Source organism: Mus caroli, chromosome 4 (assembly GCF_900094665.2).
Source record: "Mus caroli chromosome 4, CAROLI_EIJ_v1.1, whole genome shotgun sequence".
Classification (NCBI taxonomy): Eukaryota; Metazoa; Chordata; class Mammalia; order Rodentia; family Muridae; genus Mus; species Mus caroli.
Genome location: NC_034573.1, coordinates 48,758,510 through 48,777,368, shown reverse-complemented (window position 1 = coordinate 48,777,368; position 18,859 = coordinate 48,758,510). Strand labels below are relative to the sequence as shown.

At 43.0% G+C, this 18,859-nt stretch overlaps 1 pseudogene; it reads right to left on the bottom strand.

The window, feature by feature from the left end:
- Window positions 1-458: 458 nt before the first annotated feature.
- LOC110293313 overlaps window positions 459-18,859 on the bottom strand; it is a 19,649-nt pseudogene continuing 1,248 nt past the window's right edge.

Here is an 18,859-nt window from a genome sequence, read left to right as displayed (position 1 = left end):
AGAGGGAGTCAGATCTCGTTACGGATGGTTGTGAGCCACCATGTGGTTGCTGGGATTTGAACTCTGGACCTTCGGAAGAGCAGTCCGGTGCTCTTACCCACTGAGCCATCTCACCAGCCCGCACACCCAGTTTCTTGACATCATGGTTAAGTGTTGTCATCTAAAAAGTTCACACTGAGAATTGCATTAAAGAAAAAAATCATAGTGCCACTCCTCCCCCCAACCCCCCAGTCCTCACCAATCTACAGTGTTTTAAGTAAGTTTACCATTTTGTGTTAGGCTTATTCATAGCCATGGTAAGGTGTATAAGGCCCACAGGCTGTGGGTTGGAAGCCATAGCCCATCTTGATTGCGATGAAATGAGAATCAGTCATCTCCGATCAAGCATCTTTTCTCCCTAATGACTTTTCCATTGCTTTCACACTACGATGGCATGCCTAGAATGTCCAACACTTGACTTAGGGTCGGATGAGATTTTTTAAGTGGTCCACCATGCTACACTTCCTCTGGTGTTTGCGGGTATACGGCTTCAATTGGTCTGTGTTTGCGTTGCACCGATTACATCCCACTTTTGACTTTGGGGGATGGAAGAAGTGGAAAGCTGGGAAGCAAGAGGCTCTTGTCTGAATTCTTTATTCCTTGACACAGGCATAGCATTGGGGCATCAAGAATGTATTTTGTGACTACAAAGTAAAGAGGAAGTTACATGGCAGGCTTAGGTGATGCAGTAGCTAGAATATGGAAGTAGATTCAGTGTATGTTAGATGCCAATGGAAGAGAAAAATTAAGTTGAAAACCACATCTTGCCAAACCTCCAGCCATGTCAAGGGCACATTAGGGACACAAGAGGAGGGATTTATATAAGATTTGTGCACTCCTTTGGGGAGTGTGGTTATGCTGTGAGTTCTTCCTGTCCTGAGATCCTTGCTGAAACAGAGGTTATGCTCAGTCCCTACTTCATCAATGGAACCATGTGGCAAGCAATCAGTGAAACAAACTGTTGTCTGACTCCTAACCTTGCTCTCCAGCCCTCTAGGACATCAGAAGATGAAGTTTCCTTCTTGGGCATTGATTGGTCTTCACTTCCATATTTTGACTGGACAAAGAGAGTCGTTTATCTGGCAGCCCTAGGTATGACCGTCTTGCATCCTGTACAGTCGATTGGTCTTGAGGGAAATGAAGCCTTCACAGAAGATAAGCCAGTGTAGCATTTCTAGAGCACGAGGATCAGAGGAGAGAGTGATACCAGACCAGCAGCCTTTTTCCCAGGTCAAGGGTATTATAGCCTGTGGAAGCCCACCAGTGAACTGCTCCAGGAAGCAACTTGAACATCTTCCTGTCTGTCAGTCTATCATAGAAAGACAATAGATGAGCTGGAGAGATGGCTCAGCAGTTTTAAGAGCACTGATTGCTCTTCCAGGGGTTTTGAGTTCAATTCCCAGAAACCACATGGTGGCTCACATCTATCTGCTAACGGGATCTGATGCCCTCTTCTGATGTGTCTGAAGACAGCAACAGTGTATACACCTACATTAAATAAATAAATAAATAAATAGTTTTTTATTAGATATTTTCTTTATTTACATTTTAAATGTTATCCCCATTCCTGGTTTCCCCTCTGAAAACCCCCTATCCTGTCTCCCCTCCCCCTGCTTCTGTGAGGGTGTGCCCCCACCCACTCACCCACTCCTGCTTCCCTGTTCTGGCAAAAAAAAGAAAGGCAATAGGCACATTTGGTAAGACATTTTTCTGCTACTATTCCCCACTGCCTCTATCTTCCTGCCTGATTTTGCCATACCTCAAACTGGGGGTGGGGGTGGGGGGGTGGGGGGGAGGGGCAGGCAGGAGAAGTGTGGGGCAGAGTCCAGGTCTGGCTCTCATTCTCACTGGAAAGGAGAAGAAAGCCTCTTTTTCAAATTATTGACATCTTCAAATAAGATTACTGATCTTTTCAGTTACTTGCTATGTATATATATAATGTTTGCAACCTTAAGTGGCCACCGGACATTTTAGCAAAAAAGTAATAAAAAAATCATGATATATTCTGATATTTTTCCATCTTAGTTTCAAAGTCTCCATCTCAAACTAGCTGTTGAAATATTTTGGTGGGAATTTATTTATTTATTTATTTATTTATTTATTTTGAGATGGGGACTTGCTTTGTAGCTCAGGCTGGCCTTGAACTCACCATCCCCCTGCTGCGGTTTTTCTAGTAAATGACAGGCGTGCCTCACCACATGGAGCCTCAAGTAATTTTTGCCTAGGTTTGTGGACGCCCAAGAGGCAGACATTGTGCTGTTCGTTGTTAATTCCACAGCTTTGCACGCTGAGAAACATCAGGCACCGATGTATTCACTCTCTTCCCCAGGACTGGGTAATCCATGCCCCACACTCAGGTGCTTCTAGCTGCCCCGACTCAGTCTTATCAGGGGAACTCTTGAACAAATCGATCACCCTTTCTTTGCTTCAAGTCTCATTCCTGAGTCTGTCTCTCTAGTTTTCAAAAACACTTCGATTTTAAAATTGTGCTGAAAAGGGAAGAAAATGACTTTTCAAGGTCAGGAGGGTCACCGGGAAAGAAATAGATGTGTTCAGAGCTGCCCGTGTGAACACATCGCCTATAAAAACCAAACCATCCTATTGCTGGCACTCCCCCCTCATTCAGTGACACCATTTTCTTTGGAAGAATAGAACACTTATTATTCAGACTCTGGGCAGGAGAGTGAAATGGCTGGGATCTAGAGATAAGGAGCAATTTATGACTGGTCAGCGGCTGCCCTTGTCACCTAGCAAACGCAGGTGTAAATGGAAGAGGGGTGGGGCTGTGGCTGCCAAGACAGACTAAGTTATTTTGAGCCATGGTTTTCCTTTTTCTTTGTATCCCCATCACCTTTTGATAACCCTCATCTATTTTCATCTCATTCCATGCCTCTCTCCAGCCCAGCTTCCCCCTCAGCAGAACATAACCTCTCACCTGGCCCCTTTGATTCAGGCCTCTCCCTTCATCTTTCCAAGCTCACCCTCTGCCCTACACAGTTCCTGAAGCTCAGTTCTGGCACCCATATCAGAGGCTCTCATGACTCATTGACTAAGGGCCAGTGATGTATTCATGGCCTTCCAAGCGTTTTCTGCTTTCTGATCTTTCCTATTGTGTTGCTCTGCCATCAACCAATTTCACCAATAGCCTGTTGGTAGGCAAACCCACTTTTTCCCCTCTCTCTGTGGCACTTTGTCTGTTTCCTTGGAATAGGCCTTTCCTCAAATTCTGCAAACTATTCTGTCTTTACTTTCAGAACCTAGAATTAGCTTTCTTGAACAATTCCCCTAGTTTGCAGAGGACTGGGGGGGGGGGGGAAATTGATCAGAACTGTACACACAAGCGAGCGGGGAGTGGCACTTTCTAGGGTTTTGTGGGAGGGTGAAGTGGGGTGTGTGTGAGGTTTTAGGTAGGCAAGGTGGATACATTTTAGGGGTGGGTTGTTAGGCAACTGCATCTACAAGTCCACAGCATGTATCTCACAATTAAAAATGTGCTGAGAGAGTATACTGCATGTCAAGCGTTCTTACCACAGGACAACAGGAATTGTCTAAATACAGACGTGCCAGGCTAATTGCTGAGTTCACAGTACTTGTCTGCACCATTTAATTGTACAGGGAGAAAAAGGGCCACAGTTTCCAATGTCTGATATCTGGCTGCACAGCCCACTCCCAACATTCAAGAGAGCTGTGTGATCTTAAATAAATTGCCACTCCCTCTTCTGCCACCACCTCCTCTTCCTCCTCTGCCACCACCTCCTCCTCCACCTCCTCAGATTTAAACTATTATTTCATGTATTGTTTTGTGTGTGTGTATGTTTGTGTACGAGATGTGTGAATATGGATGTGTACATGCTACAGCACATGTGTAGAGATCATAGTACAGTTTTCTGGAGTTGGTTCTTTCCTGCCATCATGGGACCCAGGGATCAAACTCAGGTTGCAAAGCTTATGAGGTAAGTGCCTTTACCTACTAAGCCATACCATAGACCCAAAGGTTTAGTTGACTTAGAAATGTCTTTTGTTCACAGAAAATCAAAATAAAGTCCGAGATTGCCTATATATGCATTGTGTCCCTGTTGACAATGTAACCTACATAGAGAGACACTTGTCACAACCAAGACACGTCATTGACACTCCAAGCCCAGGGTTCTCATTAAGATTTGCTTTGATCTGATACGTTATATAATGTGCAGTATCACATAGGAGGTAGACACTTCTTTATAATGTTCTGATAATAATAACTGTCTCTCTGGGACTATAGGTAGACTGACTGTAATGATACAAGTGATATGGCCAGAGTGGGGCCAGGTCCCTGATACCAGGTTAGGACTCTGCTATGAGAACAAGTGCAACCCCAAACCAGGCTGGGCGGGGTGGGGGGGTCCATTAGCAAGGAGTGAGGTGAAGACATTGGTGATGATGACCATCTAAGGGAGGGTGAGCTATTATGGGTGTCTTAGTTAGGGTTTTACTGTTGTGAACAGACACCATGACCAAGACAACTNTTTTTTTTTTTTTTTTTTTTTTTTTTTTTTTGAGACAGGGTTTCTCTGTGTAGCCCTGGCTGTCCTGGCACTCACTTTGTAGACCAGGCTGGCCTTGAACTCAGAAATCCGCCTGCCTCTGCCTCCCGAGTGCTGGGATCAAAGGTGTGCGCCACCACGCCCGGCTGACCAAGACAACTCTTATAAGGACAACATTTAATTGGGGCTGGGTTACAGGTTCAGAGGTTCAGTCCATTATCATCAAGGGAGGAGCATGGCAGCATCCAGGCAGGCATGGCGCAGGAGGAGCTAAGCGTTCTACATCTTTATCTGAAGACAGCTAGCAGAGTACTCACTTTCAGGTAGCTAGGAGTAGGGTATTAAAGTCCATACCCACAGGGACACACCTACTCCAACAAGGCCACACCTCCTAATAGTGCCACTTCCTGGCCTAACGATATACAAACCATCACAATGGGTAACACAATTCTTACTAAAATGGCTGTGTGGCAGGGGTGAGGGTGGGGGTGGGGAGAATCTTCTCTTTCCTCCCTGCAACAATCAGCACAGAAGACCAAACTCCCCAAATGTGTGGAGGATTCTCCCAAGCAGCAAATAAACCATCAGTTCTGTCTAGGACAGCACAGTTCTGGCATTGTCTACCTTGATACAGTGTCAGATCCCATGGGTTAAGGGTTCAGTTCCAAAGACAGCCCTTCAGCTCTGTAGCTGATGATTGAAAGCCCTGGGATTTTCACCCATGTCACTACTGGGGCTCCCATGATCCTTTCCTTGGGTTTGATTATTTGTTTGAACAGCTCACAGAATTCAGGGAAACATTTATAGGAACTGGTTCCTTACAAAGGGATACAGGTGAAGGGGTGCACAGGGGATGAGGGGAAAGGAAATTGAGCTTTCATGGCCTGTCAAGAATGCCAGCCCCTATGCACTTCAGCATGTTTGGCTATCTGAAGATCTTTAAACCCCATTTGAGTTCTTATGGAAGTGTCAGTCTGCAGGCAGATTGATGAAATCTCTAGTCTTTGATAGCCATTCCCATTCCCTTCAATGAGGTTTGAGGAGGGGGCACAAAGTTCTGACCCTCCAGCCCTGCAGTGGTCTCTCTAGTAGCCAGCATCCATACTGATATTATCTAGGGACTGCTGTGAATCAAATTTATTAGCATACCAAAAATATCATACACAAAAGTCTAAAAATTTTAGGAGTTTTGTGTCAAGAAATGTTAGCAAAATATTAATATGTATATATAGTACATATAGTAAAATATGTATATATACAAACACATATTTAAATATGGAATATACAAATATATTTTAATAGTTAATATGAATATAAAATGTATAAATTATTATATAAAAATATAAAACAAGTGTATTTATTAATATATTAATATATTTATTATTTGTTATTTATATGTAAATAAATAAATAGATTAAAATAAATAAAATTTTAACTCACATCCCACTGTCTCTGAAGACAAGTCAGATCTACAGTATGCCACAAAAGAAGAGGCTAAGGAACACAGTCAGTATCAAAAATTATGGGATGTAAAGGGTGAGTAACTCTAATTATGTCAATTTGTCAGAATTCTTGTGAAAACTAGGTGAGTTAAGTGAAGGACAGGAGGGGCCAAACAGGGAGGTGAATACTCAGAGGGACTTGACTAAACTTTGGTCAAAGAGCGTCATTACTTTCTGTGACTCTCTGCCTCTGTCTTGCACCTCTCTCTTTCATCGACCTCTCTCCCCTTGAATAAGATGGTATTTTATTCTTTTTTTCAAAGGTGCCTACAAGGACTGGGAGATGGCTCAGTAGTTAAGAGCATTGCTGCTCTTCCAGAGGACCCAAGCTCCCACCTTGGGCAGTTCACACTGCCTATAAACCTAGCTCCAGGGGATCTGACAGCCTTTTGCTTTCATGGGTGTCTGCACACATATGGCACATATGCAAAAGTATACATACATATACATAAATAATAATAAATAAACAACAATAATAGTAAAGTCATCATAATGACCAATTCTGGAAAGTTCTGCATCTGTTTTTAACTTTTTTTTACAGTTAAAATTGCAGTAAAAATACAGTGGATTACAAAGTAATGGGTTGTATCACGACAATTTTATATATATATCATATAATGTATAATTATAATATGTGTATATGTAATTATACTCTGTTTTCATTGATTTCCCTTCTCTACCACACTTCCTCTTCCTTCCAACTGCTTCACTTTCTTATCTCTGTTATTTCTAGTCTGTTTCCTTTTGTTACATTTTGTTTTTATGAGACAGGGTCTCTCTACTTAGGCCTGTTCATCCTGGAACTCACTATGCAGACTAGGCTGCTCTCAAACTCACAGAGATCTGTCTACCTTTGCCTCCTGAGTGCTGGGATTAAAGTTGTGAACCACACAACCTGGCTGTCTGTTCGTTCTCTCTCTCTCTTTCTCTTTCTTTCTTTCTCTTTAGTTTTATGAGACAGAGTTTTGCTGTGCATCCCTGACTGTCCTGGAACTTATTCTGTAGACCAGGCTGGCCTCAAACTCACAGAGACACGCCTGACTCTACCTCCCAAGTGCTGGGATCAAAGACATGCTCCACATTGCCTGTCTATACTCTTTTTCTCTCTCTTTCTTTTCCTTCCTTCCTTCCTTCCTTCCTTCCTTCCTTCCTTCCTTCCTTCCTTCCTTCCTTCCTTCCATGTATCCCCGGTTGTCCTGGAACTCACTCTGTAGATCAGGCTGGCCTCAAACTCCCATAGCCTAGCGAGTTCTGGGATTAAAGACATGTGCCACCACTGCCTGGCATCTGTTTTCTCAATACTCGTCTTCTGTCAAGAGATCAAATGGACTTTGCTTGTTACCGAGTCCTGATAATCTGGGTTGCATCCCTTGAACTTCCCTAGTAGAAGGAAAGAATTGATGCCTTCAGGTTGTACTCTGACCTCCATACTCTGTCAGGACATGTGTGCCTCCTCTCAATATACATACATAAAATAAACACAGAAATAAATAAATGTAAAGATGAGACCTTGGATTTATAGTGTCTGGGGTACTTCACAACCTCAGGGAAATTCAGAAACATTGTGGACTCATTTGCAGTTAGATGACCCCTGTACTGGCTGGCTTTGTGTGTCAACTTGACACAGCTGGAGTTATCACAAAGAAAGGAGCTTCAGTTGGGGAAATGCCTCCATGAGATCCAGCTGTGGGGTATTTTCTTGGTTGGTGATCAAGGGGGGGGGCCCTTTGTAGGTGGTGCCATTCCTGGTAATCTTGGGTTCTATAAGAGAGCAAGCCAGGGGAAGCAAGCCAGTAAGTAACATCCCTCCATGGCCTCTGCATCAGCTCCTGCTTCCTGATCTGCTTGAATTCCAGTTCTGACTTCCTTTGGTGATAAACAGCAATTCGGAAGTGTAAGCTGAATAAACCCTTTCCTCCCCAACTTGCTTCTTGGTCATGATGTTTGTGCAGGAATAGAAACCCTAAGACAACCCCTGAGATTATTTTGAAGTTTGTCCTAAAGTTTTGTTGCTATTGTAGGTAGTGATTGAGAGCTTCCACTTGGCCTGTTGGGTCTTCCCATCTGTGTCTAGTAAGCATCAACTTTAACAGAATTACTGCTTTTTCCCAATATTATTGTTTCTCCACACATCTTCTGCATCCAAATGTGATTCTTAGTAAACAGTACAGCCTAGGATTCAAACACAAGAGATTCAGGCTACAGAGGTCATGAGGAAGAGGGACTCCACCATGCCAGACCTTATATCATAGCTTTAATTTTAGGGGGTATCTTCAGGATTTTGGTACTGGGATGAGGCACCACTTAGAGACCCTTGGCAGTGACTGTTATACAACCAGTATAGAAATGTTTCAATAGTCAACTGAGAAGACTCCCCTGGCTGGTATCGTTTATCTCCTTTTTATTTCTATTGTTTCTCCTTTATATCTATCACTGTTTCTTGCCTGGACCTATTTTATGGTCTCCCAGTGTTTTCTTGCTTCCAAACACGGATCTCTATAACCTGTTGTCCAAACAGCAGCCAGAGCAATCTTTTAAGACTATAAACCCCATCATGCAGCTCTTCTGCTTAGAACACATTCATAGCGCACTTGAAAACGCTCTCACCTGATCTGGGTGATGGCACTGTTTGCCCTTCTCCTTCTCTGCTCTGCTCTCTTGCACTGCCATGGTAGCCTCCATCCTCTGTATTCCTTCTTCTCCTCAACCCTGACGCCCAGTCTCTCATAAATTGTATTTCCAGGCCAATGTTGTATGAGAATCTCTTCATCCAGGGTCAGAGTCAAAAGTCACATGCCACCCTTCTCTAAGTGTTATAATGAGATTCCATCTATTCAGCCTTTGTTCCCCCATGTCCTTAAACTTTTATTGGCTTTTACTCCCATCCACTTGCCACTCCCCCAGCTACTAAGGGCACACAAATTAATATGACCAAGTTGCTCTCCACAAGGTCCTCAACTGGGTAAGAGAAGCAGAAAGAGAATTTCACAAAGACCTCAGGATATTTATGGCACAATGCAAAAGTGAGCTGTAATGGAAGGCTCATGGGAGCCCAGAGGACATGGCCATTAATAACTGTGCCTGGGGAAATTAAGGGAGGTTTTAGAGAGTATCTGACTGCCTGGGTAATTAGAGTGGAGGATCCTTGTTTCCAAATGGACATAGTGAAACAAATTGCACTGCACTATTTAAGACCTAAGATTTGCAAAACACTAAAATGGACATATCCCCGATTTTCATACAGGTACATCTTAATGGTCATCTTCTGTATCCAGTGTTGATTCCTTTACCTTCTTATTCAACGAGGGCCTCTTTTGGCTTAGCTGACTTAGCAACAAAATTGATTTTCACTGTGTACCATCAGGAGACTGAGTATTTTTTTAAGCAGGGTGTGTGTGTGTGTGTGTGTGTGTGTGTGTGTGTGTATGTATGTGTGTATGTGCTGGAGGTCTTGATGATGGAGCGGATTCATTTTTCAGTCCTTGACAGGATGAGTGGATGTCTTCTCTCTTGGGTAGGACATGGCTTCTAACTGCTCTTTACCTTTCCCAGGAAGGTGAGTATCTTCCTAATCAATCTTTTCAGAGAAATGGGAGAAGAGAGAAAACGTACACATTCCCAGTTTTCATGCCCTAGCTAATACAACCATCACAACCATAAGTATTTTTATTTTTTTTTTCTACCTAGCAGCCACCAGGACATGTCTTTCCTTCCAGGTCATTTGTTGTACATGTTTGTTTTTGCTACATTTTGGAAAGTTCTACGAATGAGAAAATGTCTACAAGTCCATTGCTGTAACTTCATAGTTAGCATCGGGTGTATAGTGATTCTCAGAATCCATTGACTCACTGAGTGAGCAAATGAAGGAAAGAATGGTCTTGATCATTTGAGTAAAATTCCAAAAGAAGGTAATTGGATGGGTTCACATCAAATAAAGGCTAATTGACTCCTCTGGGGACAACCCAACATGTTCACAGAGCTGTTTTAAATGGGCAGGAATTCCAGGTCCCTAACCAATCATATTCTTTTCCAAAGGGATATTTTAAAATGGTCTTCTGGGGCTGGACGTACTCAAAATTACAAATCATAGAAATATTTTTATTTGCTCAGCTAGCAAAAATCCTTTGCTTTCCCTAGGAGAGGAGTATTAGTCATGTTCCACTTAATAGAATATGTTCAACATTACTAAATCCATTCAAGAAAAATAGTCCTTTTACAATTATTCTTGTTGGTGTGTGTGTATGTGTGGGATGTGGCACATGTGTGGAAGTCAGAGGACAACTTTCGGGGTTGGTTCTCTCTTTCCTGGGGATCAAACTCAGGTCATCAGGTTTCCCAGGCAAGAGCTTTTACCTGCTGAGTCATCTCACCCTCCCAAGAATGGGGCTGGAGACTCACTCAGGACTTTGTATATGCGAAGCACATGCTGTTACACCAAACTGTGCCCCCAGAACTTCTTTAAGATGAACTTTAGCAAACGGGTAGAGTTATAATTTGAGAATGAATCATTTAAGAACTAGTTCAAACTTGGTGACTCTATCATTGAGCAAATGGTTCCTGTTAAGCATATGACTTTTTACTACCCCACTCCTCAAGTTTTGCTTGACTTCCTGGTGGTCAATGGTGCTAGATGCTTCTGTTATTAGAAAGAACCCATGACCCCAGGTAGGATGCCTGTAGGTCTGCCTGGTGGTTTCTCTTTTTAATGTTATGGGCTGACTTGACACAGCTTGACTGTACATAGTCTAAAGTTCTTTGCTTAGAAGTCACAGCTGAAAAATATTGGTACCTTTCAATAATTGATGGCTAGGGACAAAGTTAAAGATCATGGTGTGATGGACAGATAGACCTCAGGATTCCTGCCACCCTGGTGGCCATGTTCTCTATAACCCCCTACCCTTGAATCTGAATTAAATTTAAATGAGGCAAAAGAATACATGGAATCATTATTCCCATGACTGGGTTAGAATCATCCCAAAGGTAGATTATTTTATTTTGTGTGCTCTTGACTTATTCAGGTGAGCCTTTGAAGGGAAAGTAAAATGTCAGAGAGATTGCTCTGCCAGCTTCAGACAAGGCAAAGAACAAGTCATGAATTCCTGTAGGGGGTGGTGGTGGTGGTGGTGAGGTCACATGACCAAAACCAAAGGCAGCCTCTAGGAGCGGAAAGCAACACCTGGCCAACAGCCACTGAGAAAGCAAAAGGCTTGGATGAAGCTCAGTTGCTTTGCTGCCATGCTCAAAGATTTCTGAGTTTAATCTGTGTCACTCCGTGAATGAGGCATGCCTGCAATCCCAGCATTTGAGAGGTGGAGACCAAAAGACCAGAAGTTCAAATTTGTCTTCAGTTATACACTGTATTTGAAGCTAGCCTGGGCTATTTGAGGCCCTATATCATAAAAGAAAAATTCAGAAAGCCAGAAAGAGTCAAGAGAAAGAAAGCAGAGGCAGAATTCTGCATGCACCCAGAACTCTGCCCACTACCCAGAGTTGCTTGAGGGGAAAATGCCAAGTGATGGATGAGGATGTAATCTGATGGACACCTTGATTTCAGCTTGTAAACATTTTTGCAGAGGACCTAACTGCTGCCAAGCCAGGGAGAATATGAAACAATATGTTTATGGGCTTTTTTTTTTTTTTTTTTTGAGACAAGTTTTCAGTGTTTAGGGCAGGCTGGCTTTGAACTTGTGACCCTTCTGCCTTAGCTTCCCAAGTGCTGGAATTATGGATGTGGTAAATATATATGAAATATGATTGGTTCATTGTAACTAGGAAGATTAAATGGGCTGTCTTAGTACAGAAGTTACAGACTTTTAACTATGTGAGGGGATCTACAGGGAGATCAGTGATCAAGGTTTAGATGCTGTCAGAGTTGCGGTCATTCTATGACTGAGAATCCTCATACTATTTTATCTAAGGGATGGGAGGAGCAGATGCCGCTGAGAGGGAAAATCCTGGAGAAGTACCAGATACTAGTTAGCTGAACAAGGACAGTTCAGTGGTTTGGATGCTGCTCGTGTGTTTGTGCTTGGACATGAATCCATGGTCTTCTTGACTTTCATCTTGAGTCATAACTGCCAGAGAATCCTCATGCAAGCTCAACAGGAAGGTACCATGGTCTTGCTCTGAGAATTGGGCCAGCCTCAGCTGATAGCCTTTAGGGGCTTCTCCAGTATGGGGCTGGTGACAGTGAAATAGTTACACCCCAATAGATTTCAAGTAGCTCTATGAAAAAAATTCTGCCATATGTACAAATATTTATCACAAAATGCTTATGAGCAAGTTGGGACAAAAGAGTTCACGTGACCTGGTACAAAGACTTGAGAAGATCTGCTATGAGGTATTCAACCTGTACTACACATTAAAGCGTCACTCAAGGCGAAGGCCAGAGATCTGGTCACCTCTCAAGTCTTCATTAAGCAGCCAACCCCTTTGGCAATTAATAAGAAAATGTGGGACCTTTTCATTTAAGACCTTTGGGACAACATATCCCTAATAAAATAGCTAGTATAATATTTCTTTTTCAAATTTATTTTTCTACTTGTGTGCTTTTGTGTACGTCTGTATATCTGTATGCTGTGGACGTGGCTGTCTGAGGTGGCCAGAAAAAGGTGTAGGATTGCCCTGAAGCTGGAATTATACGCAGCTGTGAGCTGCTCTCTGTGGATACTGGGAACTAATCTAGGCTTTTGTAGAAGAGCAGGAAGTACTCTTAACCACTGATTCATCTCTCTAGCCCTATAATATTTCTACTATAATATCTTCTTTATTCTAGGTTCATATGAGGTAGGAAGCAACTCTAATATACATTGATTATAGAACCAATTTGCATTGAAGTAGAGAACCCATTTGGTTCTACAGTTTTGATTGATTGAAGAAGGGTAATCAGGGTCTCTCTATATGGTTCCATCTTTCCTGGAACCAATCCTTTAGTCCAGGATGACCTCAAACACGTAGAGATCTGTCTGCCTCTGTCTACTAAGTGCTGGTATGAAAAGTCTGTGACACCATGCTTAGCTCATATTAAAATGCTATCTAACCACCTCTAAACTTTGTACATTTAAGTACATTGACAGTTTCTGGTCTAGAACTTGATCCGGTGAGTTTCTTCTTGGCCACGAATTAGAGCCAACTGGAGAAACTTTTAAGGCCACTGATACTGCTGCCGTGCCTGCAGATGGAGGATGTCAGAATCTCCTGTATTCATTACTTTTCTAGTTGCCATGAAAAACACTTGAAAGAAGTAACTTAAGGGAAGAGGGACTTATCCTGGCTCACAGTTTAAGGGGACACAGTCCATTGTGGAGAGAAGGCATGGCCATGGAAATAGCTCAGGGCTGTGGCAGCAGAAGGATGCGGTAGTTGGTTACATCATGTCTTCATTTGGAAGTAGAAACCTTGGGCTAGAGGTAGAGCTGACCTATAACTCAGAAGTGCAACTCCTCTGGCATTACCAGTAACCAACTTCCTCCAGCTAAATTCCATTTCCTAAGGGTTCCACAACCTCCCACAAAATCATGCCAGCTGGGGACCAAATGTCCAAACATGGGCCTATTGGGGACATTTCACATGGAAATCATAAAAGCTCCCTAGGTGACATTAGCCTATAACCTACATCAAGAACGATGGCTTAATTCACATTTCATTACTATTACAGACTCTTTGCTGAGGTTTTGTGAAATCAATTATGCATGTTTTAGATACTGGTCTCCTTAGGATTACCTGGAGGAACTTTTAAAACAAACAAACAAACAAACAAACACAGCACTTGAACTCTGTGAGTTCAAGGCCTGGTCTACATAGTGAGATACTTTCTCAAACAAACAAACAAACAAAACAAACAAACTCCACAAAACAAAACAAAACAAAACAAAAAAAACCCAAACAAGCAAATATGCTTAGACCTAGCCCAGAAAACTAACTCAGAATCTTTTCCTGAGCCCTGTGACCTTTATACATGTCTAGATGACTCTAGACATGTAGTCTAGAGATGCATTGCCCCAGTGATAGGCAAGCAGAAATTAAAGGCCTAGGAGGAGAATAGCGCCATGGCTCTTCCCTTGAGTGATAGGAAGGACTTATAGCAGGGCAAGTTCTGCCCCTTGGAACTTGCCACACACTGGCCACCAGGGGCACCAGTCTGTCCCACAATACCAACATGCTTCCTCTCTCTAAACCCTCTAATCTTAGTTTTCACCCTCTCCTTATATACCTCTTTAAATATCGTGACTTCCCCTTTGTTGCTCCACGCCCTCATTGTAGCCCAAGTCCTCAGTGGATGTCCTCAGTGGGTCTTCTCGTGGGCAGGAGTGATGGTTAATTCCATGTGTCAACTCGACTGGGAGGATAGATGGCCAGCTAGCTAGTCAAAGGCCATTTCTGGATGTGATTGTGAAGGTGGTTCCCAGAGAAACTAGCATTTGATTCTACATACCCAATGGATATCTTCACCTTCATCTACATGCGTGGGCATCATTCAGTCTGTGGGGGAATCAAGTAAAAGAAAAAAAGGCCAAAGCATGGTTACATCTCATTGTGTCCTCTTGAGTGATGACATCATCTTCTATTGCACTTGTACATCAGAACTCCTGGTCCCCAGGTCTTTGGGTTTCCAGCCTGTCTTATTTAGATTTTCCATAGCTGTGAGGAGACACCATGACCAAGACAAGTCTTATAAAGGACAACATTTAATTGGACCTGGCTTACAGATTCAGAGGTTCAGTCCATCATCATCAAGGTAGGAGCAGGGCAGTGTCCAGGCAGGCATGGTACAGGAGGAGCTGAGAGTTCTACATCTTCACCCAAAGGAAGCCAGGGCAGATTGACTGTCCCCTAGGCAGCTAGGAGGAGGGTCTCAGAGCTCACCCCCAGAGTGAGCTCTACCTCCAACAAGGCCACACTACCTCCAACAAGGCCACACTACCTCCAACAAGGTCACACCTCCTAATAGTGCCACTCCCTAGGCCAAGCATATTCAAACCACCACACAGCCAAATGAAACAATGAAGACAATAAACAGACAAAAGGCTCCTACACAATGACAACAGAAAGACACAAAAACAGCTGGCTTATTTTCTAAATGTGTTGGAATGTAGGCCATCTGTTATTGGGTCATCCGATCTTGAAGGTTTACTTTGAGATAAAAATACCAGACAGTTTTGACAATAACTTAGAAGTTTACCCAGCCACCAAAGCATTCTGAATGCTGGTCTGTCCTGAGCACTGTAGGGCAATTGGCCTGGACCTACACGATGTACTCTGCCACAGGTCTAAATCTCTATGGTTTTCTGATAAATGCAGAGATCATGGATAAGAGCGAGTTCTTGATCCCAAGATGCTGTTCCAAAGATGTTGGGCTTCTGTGTTTTGATACCTGACTTGTCAAAATGTTCTGCTAATACAAGGCAGGTACTCTTTAGATAGATTGCACTTTGTCACGGAAACATTATTCCTAATATCTCTTACACTAATTAATAAGCTTGCCGTGCAGCTTCAGCTGGTGGCATTTAAAACAAGCACTTGTGTTAACACTCACAGCAAGCTGTGCGGTTGGAGTGCAGGCTCCTGATTAGGGGCTTTCAAACGCTAACCAGCCACCTCTGGAATGTGGATTCCTGATTAGGGTGCTTCGGAGATGAATTAATTCTTTCTAGGTTATAGACTACTGTACATTTCTACAGCACATCCTACTACCTCTGCTAAAATGTGTTCGTGTAAATGACAGATAAGATACAAAATTTTACATATAGTGAATGTGGCAATTGGTCTAATGGAGGATACTGGAGTATATTTAGGAAAGACCTAGAAAGCATGTAGAGTGGGTAACTGTCCCAATTTACCAGGACTGAGGGGTGTCCTCAGACATGGGATCTTCAATACAAAGCCATGGAGAATATCTAGGGCAAGGAGCATAGAGACTTGGTTACCCTGACAGTGACTCTGCCTCCATAAAGCTATATTGGGAGCCAGGAAAAGTTAAGAGGGATTGCTTGTGAAAGTAAGTCTGCAAGAAAGATACAGGATCATACTAGGAAATCCATTGACTACCTCTTGCTATGTTCATCAGTTGGAGCATCACAGCCCTGAAAAGCCCATGCCTGCCCTTTCCTGCTAGGGCTGCCATACCAAGGGATCACAGGATGCATGAGTTAAACAACACAGATGTGTTTTCCCGTAGTTATGGAGGCTGGAAGCTTCAGGTCAAAATACTGAAGGTTTCCTGGTTCTCTTTGTGGATTACAGATATCCACCATTTTTTTAAAATAGGACTTTTAAAATTAATTAATTTATTTATTTATTTACATTCCACCTGTTGATTCCCCTCCTTGCCCCTCTCCCACAGTTCCTCATCCCATACCCCACCCCTTACCTCCAAGAAGGTACCCCCTGGGTAGGGTATCCCCTTCCCCTGGGGCCTCAAGTCTTTCAAAGATTAGTCTTTCAAGGATCTTCTCCCACCGAGGCCAGGCCAGGCAGTGAGTTACTACAGCACATGAGACTAATGCCCTTTGCAGAGCAACATGCTGAATGGGTTAGCTGATTTTCTTTACTGTTATCCTTAAAAAAAAAAAAAAAAAAAACCCAAAAGATAAAAACAAACAAACAAACAAACAAAGAGGACTTGGCACTTCACACCACAGCTTTGGATACAGTAACCCTGCTTTCCTGGGAAAACTTCTTAATTATTGTTGGGATCATTAGCATTAACAACTGAAGACATAGGACACCCAAGAAAACCAGAATTTCAGAGAAACAAAAATGACATTTCAGTATAAATATATCCCAACTATGGCTGAGAGCCTAGGCTTGGGTACTGAAAACTACCCTTTCTGTACTGAACCTTCATCTGTAACTGCATGCCATGTATTCTATCAAGTATTTCCAGTTAGCATGGATATGGCCCCAGCACTGAGAAGGAACTGGACCATGAAGCTGCTTCGCTCGCCAAGTCTGCTGCTCTTTGGTTTGGGTACTGGCATTTCCTCTGCAGTGAGGAATAAATTGCATATGAGACAACCTCTAGGATCCTAAGTGGGTGCACGTCATGTGAGGTGCGCTTGCTGGGTGAAAGGGACAAGAAAGCTTCTGTTTCAGTAGCCATGGAGTTTTGTGAAAGTTGTACAGCCTCCTCAGGCTTCACTCTCCTCATCTTCAAACTGGGTCTGTTTATATATGACTTGTGAGACATAAAATGAGACACATCTAACGAAGCAGAATATAAAACATTTGATATATAGATTAGACAGCCAACCAAGAAGACCTAGTATGAATACTACTAATTTAAAACCAAGTGAGACATGATGAAAATTGATATTAAGTCCTTTCTCTGTACTCCTCTCCCTTGAACATGTAAGGGACAACATGAAGATGTCCTCTTTCCTGCCCCCAAGCGGTTTCCAGTGGAGAGGTCTGCAGGAGATAATATTCTACCAAATTCTCTCAACTGATACAAGACAATCAAGGGAGAGAGAGAGAGAGAAACAGAGACAGAGAGACATATAGATACAGACACAGAGACAGAGAGACAGATAGATAAAGATGGACACAGAGAAAGAGAGACAGAGACAGACAGAAACAAAAACAAACAGGTAAAGACAGACATACACAGAGAAACAGACAGAAACAGAGAGAAACAGAAAGACAAATAGATAAAGATGAATGCAGAGACAGAGAGATAGACAGACAGATAAATATGATCACACAAAGAGACACACAGACACACACACACACACACACAGAGAGAGAGAGACTCTTTTGAGCTCCATGACAGGCTGAGAGTAGCTATGAGAAGTGAGGGTGAATATGGGGTGGCTTCCAGAACACAGAAGCAAGGCTGTCAATCTGCCCTAGTGTTTGCAGTACAAAAGTGAGGGGTGCCATCTGTCTAGATCCCCTACTACTTCTAAGCAGAGCATTGGGAAGAACAGGAAAAGGGTGTCTACTTGACTTCATACTTTAGATCTCGTTTGAGTGCCTTTAAGTGGCTAGAAGAACTTGCATGGTGTACTGTCTGGTTTTGTGTGTCAACTTGACACAAGCTGGAGTTATCCCAGAGAAAGGAGCCTCCCTTGAGGAAATGCCTCTATGAGAGCCAGCTGTAAGGCATTTTCTTAATTAGTGATCAGTTAGTCCAGGCCATTGTGAGTGGTGTCATCCCTGGACTGGTAGTTCTGGGTTCTATAAGAAAGAAAGCTGACAAGCCAGGGGAAACAGTTTAGTAAGCAGCACCCCTCCATGGCCTCTGCATCTGCTCCTGCCTCCAAGTTCCTACCCTGTGTTAGTTCTAGTCTTAACATCCTTTGGTGATGAACAGCAATGTGGAATTGTAAGCTGAATAAACCCTTTCCTCTCCAACTTGCTTCTTGGTCATGATGTTTTTTGCAGCTATATCAACCCTGACTAAGAGACATGGCAAGTGCTACCTGTTAAAGGGTCACTAAGGCCTGTAGGGAGGGAGACAGATGTTGAGTGCATCAGACACTGCTGGATCTAAGCAGATAGCTCAAGGATGTGGCTAATGTAACTTTATGATGAATGAGGATGCTCTGTCAGCCTCAGAGAACCAGCATCAAACTCAGCATCCTTCCCCTTCCTCACCAGACACCATTTGCTTATAAAATTCAGTCTTTATTCTCTTTCTCTTTTCTCTCTAGAAATGGGTCTCTCAGCCAGGCGTGGTGGCGCACACCTTTAATCCCAGAACTCGGGAGGCAGAGGCAGGCGGATTTCTGAGTTCGAGGCCATCCTGGTCTACAAAGTGAGTTCCAGGACAGCCAGGGCTACACAGAGAAACCC